General features: G+C 37.2%; 1 pseudogene; it reads right to left on the minus strand.

Moving 5' to 3' along the window:
• Positions 1 to 3,213: 3,213 nt before the first annotated feature.
• LOC127416373 (androgen-induced gene 1 protein-like) overlaps positions 3,214 to 12,113 on the minus strand; it is a 57,417-nt pseudogene continuing 48,517 nt past the window's right edge.

The following is a 12,113-nucleotide window of genomic DNA, read 5'->3' on the forward strand; positions in this document are numbered from 1 at the left end:
GAGGGTGAGTAAATGAAGACAGAATTCCTTAAAAATTGTAGTTCATGCATCCTGCACACAGTCCTTCAGATGCATATGCAGTACTAAAATTTACTTTTACTGACCTTGTTTACAGCTTTATTTTTATTTTTTTTGTGTAAAGTCAGTTTTTTTTAAGTTCACGTTAATTGACCTTAGGGAACCGTGCAGTTTGGCACTTTTGCATGCAGGAGAGGCAGTGTTAATGACAAGACTAAGAAGTGTCGGTCTGAAATTAACACTCTGAGAGAATTTAAACACACTTTCCCTCTCTCTCTGCACACAGAAACATCACACTTCCCTTCAAACACACAGCGCCTAGACTAAATTGTCAACAAGAGTGTTGTCAAGCAGAACTCTCTGAATTTTATTTTAAGCCCAGGGTTTTCAACCAGGGGTCTGTAATGGTACTGCAGGGGCTCTGCAGAGAAGATATATAAAACACAGAACATAGGAAAAATATAGAAAAATTGTCATGATATTTGAAGTATTTGAAACAACATTAATGATCTTCTAAGCAATAATGTTAATACTTTTTTTAATGAAAGATTTTATCAAATGTTTTTGAGAAAATATTGCTTTCTTTTTTTTATTTTGGGAGCCCCAAATTTTGCCTGAGTCTGTAAACCCCTGTGTTAGGGAAATATTTATAAGTGATCAATCTGCCTCTGATGCTGGAGCTATTCTGCATTTATGTCTTGATTCATTAGAGAATTAAAAATGATGCGTGATAGTGTGTGTGTGTGTGTGTGCGTGTGTGTGTGTGTGAACAAATATAAAACAAGAGAGGAGAGCATTTTGACAGTTTCGTTTGAGAATTTAGATGTGATAATACAAGTTTTCTCAGTTCCACTACCCTGAGGGGTTTTGCTCTACTGCTACATCTACTGCTTTTTTTTCTTTTGTAATTTAGCATTTCATTATTCTGTTATGATGAATTAGTTTTTTGACTGTTCAGGATATACATTTTTGGATTTTAGACTGAAAACATAAGGGCATGAGTTTAAACCATTAGCACATAAAAACAATTCTACCATCATTTACTTATCCTCATGTTGTTTCAAATATGTAAGACTTACTTTCTTCGTTAGATCTTTTTAGTGAATTGGTTGATCAGGTTCACAAAACCAGTTTACATGATTCGTTCATTGACCCTGTTTTCACTTGGTATTAAGATGTGTTTTTGGTGATCTGATCACATGTGCTCAGCGCTAAATATAGGTCTAAACGGGGTCTAAAACGTTTTGTGATCGGATCACAAAAACCACATAATGTGGTCAAAAACGCATGTGAACGCATCACATTTGAGGTGGAAACGCTAATCCGTACTGTATGCGTCCGGCAGCAGCGAAGCACCATCCCCCTCACCTGTCAACCAACAGCTGCGCTAAAACAGCAGTTTAAACTTTGCCGGTTACGAGCGGTTTAAATGGAAAAAACAACATCAGATTGGAAAATGTATAAAAGCAGATACACACACAAGCATGAGAACTTCACGGATCTTCCTCAGTGTGTCTGATATCAACATGCAGAGACACTGATGAGAAGCACAGACATCTGCAGCTCAGGTTAATACAGGCAATCCACTAAAATAACAGGCATTTCTTCTCGAAATGTTGCTTTTGTGCTTTTTTTTATTATTTCAGCTGCATCTGGGAGAAATAGAGCAGTTTTTTTTTGTCTTTGTCTTTTATGACTTTGTTGTACCTTTTTTTTTCTCTCTCTTTCACCCAGTTTGGAATGCCCAATTCCCAGTGCGCTTTTAAGTCCTCGTGGCCGCGTAGTGATTCACCTCAGTCTGGATGGCGGAAGATGAATCCCAGTTGCCTCTGCGTCTGAGACCGTCAACCCGCACATCTTATCACGCGGCTTGTTGAGCGCATTGCCACGGAGACATGGCGTGTGTGGAGGCTTCACGGCATCCACTGCGGCATCTGCGCTCAACTCACCACACGCCCTACCGAGAACGAACCACATTATAGTGACCATGAGGAGGTTACCCCATGTGACTCTACCCTCCCTAGCAACCGGGCCAATTTGGTTGCTTAGGAGACCTGGCTGGAGTCACTCAGCACACCCTGGGATTCGAACTAGCGAACTAGCAAACTCCAGGGGTGGTAGCCAGCGTCTTTTACCACTGAGCTACCCAGGCCCCCACTTTGTTGTGCTTTTAATGTCATGCAATAACACACTGACATAGTGATTGATGTATGTCGTCATGAAACAGAGTCCCTCCCCTCCAAATCGGATCACAAGTGGTCACGAGAGATGCATTTAAACGACCAGGTGTAAACAGCGATGTGTCTCACCTGACCACATGTGATCGGATCACCTGAGACGCATCTTAATACCAGGTGTAAACGGGGTCTTAATGATCCGGTCGCAGCGGTTCTTAAGTTAAGAGCTCACTAGAGGGGAAGATTATCAGTGAATAACTTAAATATCGGTCTGTTTTTCACACAAGCCTATAGTATGGCTTCAAAAGACTTGTAATGTAGTAAGTTGTATGGACCACTTTTATGATACTTTAATGGAGCTTTTGCATTCGATTTGAAAGTTTATTGTAATTTCATGGAAAAGAGTGACCAGTACGTTATTCACAGTTTCTCCTTATGTGTTCCATGGAAGAAGAAGGTCATAGGGGTTTGGAACTACATCTGGGTGAGTTAATAATGGCAGAATTTTCATTTTTGGGTGAGCTATCCCTTTAGGCACGGCCTTAACATTTGGATTTGTACGTCACGTCACAAGGTGATTGTTATTCCTCGTTTTCCTCAGGCCTGTGTGTTTGTTTCTTATTAAAAGAATGTCCAGCTCTGCACAAGATAATTGTTATGTTTGGGCAACATCTGTGTCTTAAAAGGCGATGCTGAAAAAGCCAGAGAAAATATAGGACAAACATTTAATCATAAGTACAACAAATTGTCTCTGTAATTGAAAGGCTGACTCTACTTTTCCCACAGAACTGTGCTGTGTCTGTGTTTGCATGATGGCTTTAGTGTAAGCGGAGAAAGAAAATGAGAAGAAAATGGCAAAGTGAAGATTCAAGGTCTCATTTAGCTTTGCCTCTTCTCTGTCTACCTACACATCTTTAAGGAAACAAAAAAGAAAAGAAAAAAACTTTTCTATTTAAGCTTTTTTTTTAATAAAAGAAGAAAGAATGCATCTGTGAAATAACTTAAACCCCCCCAAAAAGCTACATATTCATATGATTTGAAAATTGGAATCCCTTGGAGATAACTTCCCCAAAACCTCCACCAAACAGGAATATGCCAGCTTCTCTTCTGACAGTGCACTTGGATTTCATGCAACATCTGCTTATCTTAAACAAATGTTAAATGGCTTCAGAAAGACCACATGACCACTTCCCAACAGCTTTATCTGAGCAATTTATCTTGTGCTGGTTGTCAGTTGCAATATGCTATTTTAGTGGATAAAAAGGTGCTGCTTATTTGTTTTAAAGGGAAAAAGAATAACAGAATCTCTCATAAATCTTCCCTTAGTAAATAAACAGTACCTGGCATGACATATGTAATGAGATTTGTGATACTGGCTTTGTACACATGATTACAGTATTTGTACAGTAAATAAACAGTGCTCGGACAAAACTTGAGGTATTCTGAAATACTGTAACATTCGTAATATAAATTAAATGCATGAAATTTTCAATTTAATGTTCAAGCCAATACAGGTCTGTGCTTTAATTAATTAAGAGGCAGTAATCAGGATGAGATAAATGTCTCAGAAGACCAAGAGAAAGGGTAAATATGTAATCAGGGTCTTTGATTGTTAACAATCTTGATTATTGGTTTGAACTCCAGATGAATTCCAAAATGATTAGGATTCAAACGAAGAGAGACAAGGCTGGTTACGATCTCATTGCCTTCACAATGGGCTTCAGTTAGATTTAAGCTTGTCTGATTCCAGAGTACCTAAAAAAAAAAAAAAAAAAAGGGATTATATAATTATCTCAGTAGGAATGCACATCTTTTTTTTTTTTGGGCCGATACCGATAACCGATAAATATGACTAATAACTGATAAGATGGATATTTAGGCAACATCACAACATCCCTCCTTTAAAAAAAAAAAGCACAATTCGTGATTACAGTGAGGCACTTATAATGAAAGTAAATGGGGCCAATCCGTAAACATTAAGATACACACTGTTTCAAAATGATAGCTACAAGTAGTAAACAATATACGCGGTAACATGATTTTAGTGATATCAAATTTTACAACTACGTTGCCATGACGATGTAACGCTGTAAACCCTGTAATCCCAGTAAACGACGATTTAATCAGCTTTATAGCTCAAATAATACATGAAGAATAAAAATAAATAAATAAATCTGTAATTAATTTATAAAATAATAAGCTTCAAATTCACTGCTTTAAACCATCCATAAATTGGCCCCATTCACTTCCATTGTAAGGTTTTTTTTTTAAATTAGCAAATTAGGGATGAGTCCAAATTATTTTTTTGTGGTAATTAATATACCTTGAAATATACCTTTAAGAATCAATATCAGGATCTTTTCAATAAAGATCGCTAATAATCGGAAAATCTGTTTTACCCAGCCCTACTAAGGTTCAGTACAACAGCACAACTGCGGGTGTGACTTTCCTTAATATAAAAAGTTAATATTGAGTAACTGACATTTCAGGCACAATATGGCTTGCTATCTTTATGTTTTGCTCCACCAACAAAAATAGTTTTAAAAGCAAGATTAAGCATTGGAATTCTATGTAGCTAAATATCAGCACTCTTGGAATGCCATTGTTCCAATCATGTTAGAGGACCACTAACTGTTAACTTGTTTAATATAAATATTTACTATCTTGCTTTGTTTTTAATACTGCATTCAGACTAAAGCAACAATCTATAACTTTAAGTGACATTAGGCATTAGAACAACTTACAGGATGAGTACCTTTTATTTTGAAACCTTGCATATAAAAAGAGTATAGTCTGCTGTTTGAATTGTGAAAAATAAGCCTTGATATTATGTGCTTTGACCATCAACATAATTAGATTGATTATGAATGCCAATTACAGACAAAAAAAAAAAAAAGCAACAAAAAACAAACAAACAAACAAAAAAAAAAAACAATACCAATATGTTCACTAATATACTGTGCACCCCCAAATATTAGTATTCTGAATGATTTCTTGACTCTGAATATTTTTCCTTCATTATGCAATTAATGTTGGATACTGCAGCAAGATACTAAAAATAATGAGAACAGTAGTCTTGGCAACTGATTATGCATTTCAACAAGCTGTTAGAATCATGAGTCACATTGATCAACAGTGCAATGCATGAATGTCTGAAGTGTTCTAGTTTAGCTGGAGGAGCTATCTGAGATTATGGCTGCCTTGGACATGAGAGCAAGTGCTTGTACTGATGATGAAACAACACAGATCAACTCCATAGGAGAGAGTTTGAGGTGGGAGTGTGTGTACACGTGAGATTGTGTATTTGTATCTGGTGATTTGCAGGACAGTGTCAAGCAGGTGGGAGAAAGCGATGCCTTCGCTGTCTGCTGCTCTCAGACGGCTCACGGGCTCCGTTCCCATCTGCTGTATGCTGCCTTTGGCGGTACTACACCCACGATGCACTGCTCATAGTCTATAGCACTAACAGGTGGAGGAGTGTGCGTGGGTGCATCATGAAGTAAGAAAGGATGTATTTGTACCTGGGTTGTCAACCGGTTACCCTGGCGTGGGTTGGGGAGCAAAAAAAGGGGTTTGTGTATATACATGACAGACAAAGAATTTACATGTATACAATATCTACCCTTTGTCTATAATTTACATTTATAGGTCAATGAAAAATAAGGTTGTCTGATGTGATAATAATGACAAATCTATTAAAAATGTAGTTTAAAACACGTTCATAGGAATAGAATCCACATGTCCATTTTGGTTTCATAAAGTTTTGAAAAATATTTACAGCATTTTATACCCCCCAAAAATTAAAAATTAAACGAATAGTTTACCGCCCAATTCTCTCATCATTTACTCACCCTCAGGCCATCCCAGATGTGTATGACTTTTTCTTCTGCAGACCTAAAATGAAGATTTTTGGAAGAATATCTCTGCTCTGTAGGTCTATACAATGCAAGTAAGTGGTGGCCAGAACTTTGAATCTCCAAAATCCACATAAAGCCAGCATAAAAGAGCTCCATACGACTCCAATGGTTAAATCCATATCTTAAGCAGTGATATAATATGTGTGTGAGAGAAAGATCAATGTTTAAGTCCTGTTTTTTACGATAAATCTCCACTTTCACTTCCACATTCTTCTTCTTTTGTTTTATGGCGATTCACATTCTTCGTGCATATCACCACCTACTAGGCAGGGAGGTGAATTTTATAGTAAAAAAGGACTTAAATATTGATCTGTTTCTCACCACACCTATCATATTGCTTCTGAAGACATGTATTTAACCACTGGAGTCATATGGATTACTTTTAGACTGCATTTATATTCTTTTTGGAGCTTCAAAGTACTGGCCACCATTTACTTGCATTGTATAGATCTACAGATCTGAGATATACTTCTAAAAATCCTCATTTGTGTTCTGCAGAAAACATCTGGGATGGCATGAGTGTGAGTAAATGATGACAGAATTTTTATTTTTGGGTGAACTATTACTTTCATTACATGCCAAGGGGGGTAACCATCAAGTAAAAGGTATTAAAATAGCCTCTATTTCCTTGAACACTGAATAAACATGAGTGTACCCAAAGTAATAATTACTTAATTTAAAAAAGTTTTTTTTCCCACAAATATGAAATTTTGGGTAATGAATATTCTCGAAGTTTTTCGCCTTTTTATAAAAATGTCAAAACATCTGATATTAGAGTTTGTAAATGATGACACAGTTTAAATTTTTCAGTGAGCAAATCCTTTAACTCACTCTTTGAGGAATCCCAAATGTAGTTGTTTAGGATCTCTCCCAAGACGTAGTAGACGTTGATCAGTATCGTGAGGCAGATGAAGAAGAGAACTCTGGCTATCGGCCCAATGTGCTCCAGCAAAGGATATACCCACACCCCTGTCATGCTGTGCACCCAGCACATCTTATGAGAGCAAGAGAGAGAGAAAATCTCTTACCTTTGCACCCATGATCTGTCTAATGTTCTGTCTTCTGTCTGATAAATACACCATTTAAAAAACTGCAGGAAAAATCACCAGACTATCAATGTGTCTACCATTCATGTCTCTGAACCCTAGACACTGCTCTTTTTGTTACGATGTGGTGCTGCTTAAATTCTTTGTGCCAAAGCACAGTCACATGGTCATAATCTACAGCCTGTCAGTGTGTCTGTTTATCTACTCCTGGACTTATAACTTTAGCTTTAGCATCTGATGAATACTAAAGAAGTGACATCTATTTACAGTGACCTCAAAGTATATTGACACATTTGAATACTTAAGTCACACTTAAAATGTTATTGGTTTAGATAAAATATCAAACCAGTTGGCATCTGCAAACAAATGATTCCAAAGCTTTTCTCTCTTTTTTGCCTACGGATCTAATTTGTCTACATTTGGATATGTAAAGTGCTTTGGGAATGAGGGATCACTCTCCCTCTCTCTTGCCATCTCTAGATGGTAATCTTCATGTAAAGCTGCCTGTGGATTTAACAGCTGCAGAGGCAAGTCTTTTTCCTTGTAAATAAATCACTGATTTCCTTGTAATCAGCTTAATTTAGGAAGGGAAATAAGACAGAGAGGTGTGTGCTGATAATCTGATAAATAAGGTGATTTTGACAGACTCCTCCGTGCTGTGTTATACGCAAGACTACATAAATCCTTTGCTGAATATTTTCCAAAGGTGTCCGGAGATACCTCAGGTTAGCTTTTGTCTGCAATATTTTAGCAAATAAATTATCGTCTAGAAAGACATGAGGGAATGATTTGGAGGTCAGGAAGATCAGGTTACCAGATGGAAGTTTAAAATTTTTTTTTTATTGAAAATGTGCTAGAACAATGCATAGTCAATTTCCTCTGATCATGGTACCTACAGGGATTCATTTGAAAATTAACCCAGTGTGATACTTAGCATGATTGTGCTGGAGGGAGACATTTACCATACGACATATCCCACAGCAAATGTGCACACCGCCAAGAGTCCGCAGGACCTGCTGGGATATTGATGGTGTGTTGTTCTCATCTCAATTATGATGAAAGGAAGAACCGTTGTGTGCTGAAAAGGAAAGAAACTGAGTGAAGTTAGTTTCAGAAATCACATTATGGAATAAAAAGCAGAGAAGGCCGAGTTCTTTTTCTTCTGTTTTTTAGCGATTCGCATTTTTCTTGCATATCACCACACTGTAAAAAATGTCCGTAATTTTAACGGTAAAAGACTGTAAAAATGCTACAGTAAAAAAACTTAAATTGGTTAATGAGTAGTTACCGTAAAATATATATATATATATTTTTTTTATATATATTTAAAAAGACAATACTATAGTTTTACGGTAAAATGTTAAATAATTTTCCCATATAATTAACGATAAAAATGTACATTATGTTTAACAAGCGAGTACATGTACTTTTTATGGTAAATTATCGTTAAAATTAGGGTAAAAAACAGTAATCGGCGTTCCCAGAATTCCCTGCGTGACCCGCTACATTTCATTATATTTTATGGGAATAGTTATGTTTCTTCTTATTTTTAATATTAGTTGTGTACATTGGGGTGTTCTGTGTTATATCTGATGTAGTTTAGTTAATGGTTATTGCATAATTTTAATTTCACATGTGTTACCCTGATGGTGTTAAGTGTTTGTGTGAGTGACACTGAGAACTGTCTCTACATGTTTATTGGTCATTGCTTCTGGAAGGGCCACTATTGATGAACTTCATGTCATCATGTGCCCTTCTGTAATTTCTATGGTGATTAACAATACATTATAAAGTGAAAAGCAGATTTTTACAGTTTCAGAGGGTTAATATATTAAGTTTATCATTTAATAATACAAACGATGGTACTGCACCATAAAATATACCATAAAAACAGGTTGTTCTGTAAAGTTGTTTACATTTTTACTGTATTTTTTTACATCATTATTCCGTCAACCAGAGCTGACAGTTGTTTTTTGTAAAAACAACTGGATTTTTTTTTACAGTGTACCTACTGGGCAGGGAGGAGAAAGAAGAAAGGGAGGGATAAAGCAAAAGAAAGAATAAATGAATCATTTCAACAACAGCCCAGTAGGTGGCGATATGCACAAAGATTGAACGTGCATAGTAAGGCTGTTAGAAAGTAGATTTATAGTAAAATAAATAAATAAAAAAAGGACTTAAATATTGATCTGTTTCTCAACAACAGCTATAATATCACTTCAGAAGACACGGATCTATCCACTGGAGTCCACTTTTATGTTGCCTTTATGTGCTTTTTGGAGCTTCAGTGTTCTGACCACCATTAGGCCCTTTACCAATGGCGGTACTAAAGCCCGTTTTAGGTAGGGTACAATGGGGCTAAAGGCTCTGCGGGGTAAAAAGCTCCTTTAATTTTATGTTCTCCCAAAACACTAAATAGCAACAAAAATTACCATTTTCCTCTTCCATGAGATCATTGCGTGTAATGTCTAAAGGTTGATTTTGAGGCAATTTTATCTAATATTTTTTAAAATGTTGTAAAATTATGTAGCTAATGAATATCCTGGATATCATCTCATTTATTTTTAGACAAAATACTTATTTGTAATTTCCTATTTTGTTCAAAGTGATTATATCAAAAACATTTTAATAACTGTCCAATAAGTAAAAGGACAGCATTTGGGGTAAAAAGCCCTCCTGTTGCAGGGGCTAAAGGCCCCTATTAATCACACTGTTTTTCTTAAGTGGGGGGAATAGATTTGTTATGAAAAATGTTTAAAGTGGGCTCACATTGACTGATCCAATTACAAAAAAGATTAATTTGTTTGCAGAATACTTGAGATGTAAAGAAATGTCAAATGTGATTGAAATGAACAAGAAATGGTGCACCCTTTTCTGAAGTAGTTATTTTAAATAAGCATTATCTTAATTTGTTACTCAAAAAAGCATCTTGCTGTCTCAAAAGTATTTGCCTAAGTTGACAAATTGTGCCCAAAAACTATTGTCCCAGTATCTACAATATATCAGTATAACCCCCCTGTGGGCCTTTTACCCCAAGTGAGGGAGCCTTTTACCCCAGGTGTGGGGTAAAAGGCTCCCTCGCCACCTTTTAAAAAAATAAATTAATTGTATTCAAAACAACCTTATGCTGTTATTTCTTTTAACACAAATTATGTTACTCCATGAATATTCAATGAAAATAAATGTACTTCTCGATTCTTGAGACACTTTGTGACCAGAAAAAAATGCTAATTTTCCTTAAGGTGTGCTTTTAGCCCCGTTGTACCCTACTTTTCTCCAGGAATTGTACTTTTTGTCGCTTTCGCACCTGAGGAACTATAGTTCCTTTAAGCCGTTTTAGGAGACATTTTTAGCTCCTACTCTGGGGTAGATACTTCTGGGGCATTTAGGGACTGTGGCAGACCGTAGGAGGTGCTGCAGCATGTGATTGGTCAAAAACCTATGACGCACAAAGCATTGAGAAAGGAGAGGAGTCCACAGCCGCCATTAGTAAACAAACTACTACTTAGAGGATTGCACTTTCAATTCCCTTAACAGAAAACATATAACAATCAAAGTACCCACAGAGAATCATCCGTTTTACATATGTGTGTGACTTCCTCGGGAGACGCTTCGAGCTTTCATTGGATCTGTACTGATTGTCTGTGAGTCTATACAGAAATGAATTCTGGATTACTGCATCGAATGTTCCAGGGATGTCGTACATTAATAATCAGATGTTTATTGAATGTGGATAATTAAACTTTATTATACACTAAACCGTCATTAAATCTAGTTTACATGAGGGAAGTATTGCGTGCCTGTTACCAGGGGCGGACTGGCCATAGGGAGAACCAGGACTTTTCCCAGTGGGTCTGCCATGAAAGGGGGCCGAACGGGTGGCGATAAGCTTAAACGGGCTGCACCGCAACTGGCTGAAGAGGACCACAAAACAGCGCCGCGATATGCCGAAGGGGGCCGTGATGTGCAGAAAAAGATAGCGAACCCACAACAACCAAAAACCGGTTTCTATGTAAAATCCAGGGCCAATTTCTCTTCCCAGTCCACCCCTGCCTGTTACTGCATGGTTAGCTTGCATCAAAACTTTTTTAAGTCAATGAGTGAGTATTTCAGTGCAGTCATTTATGTTGAGTCATAAAAGCCTGTATTGTAAAAGATTGTGCTGATAAATAGGTTTATAGTGCATTTTCAACATGTCCTCGGAGTTCAGTATGTGCTGCGTGGTTAAAGAGAGCTTTCGCCACCTCGCCTCATCTCTTACTCCGGTTGCAGCACGGAGCACCGCACACACGGCTCACGTGCCCTGTTTAAACTGTAACCTGAAGACACAGGCTGCATCTGAAAACTGAAAAATGCTGCCTTCAGGGGCTGTATTAGGATGCATGAAGGTAGGATGAAATAAGGTGCTTTTTCAACTGTTCAGAGAGTTGCACTCATCCAAAACCGCTGTTGTTTAAACCATTAACTGATTAGGAAGCTGCCTATGTTTTCCGATGCAGCGAAAGTTTATATAAAACAGCATTAACAAAAGTGTTGCTCCGATCCCAGCATCCTCCAACGGTATTTTTGATTTTGTTGTTGTTGTTGCTGCTATTGAATCATGCATGCAAATAACATCACGAGAAAAATGGTAGATAGTACATGATATCACTATACGGGGGTTACTTTTGTGAGTGCGAATACAAGAGGGAAAAATATCCTCCGGTGTGCCATTCCTCTTAAGAGTTCTCATCTAGAAAGTTACTAAGGGGAAAGTACCGGGACTGTTGGTGGGAAAGGGCCTGTTTCCTTTCCATGTAAAAACCAACAGAGCTGAGATATTTTTCTAAAATCTTTGTCTGTGTTCTGCAGAAGAAAGAAAGTCACATACATCTGGAACTGCATGAGGGTGAGTAAATGATGAGAGAAATTTCCTTTTTGGGTGAACTATCCCTCTTAAGCTTAATCAACAGCAT

Source organism: Myxocyprinus asiaticus, chromosome 25, assembly GCF_019703515.2.
Source record: "Myxocyprinus asiaticus isolate MX2 ecotype Aquarium Trade chromosome 25, UBuf_Myxa_2, whole genome shotgun sequence".
Taxonomy (NCBI): domain Eukaryota; kingdom Metazoa; phylum Chordata; class Actinopteri; order Cypriniformes; family Catostomidae; genus Myxocyprinus; species Myxocyprinus asiaticus.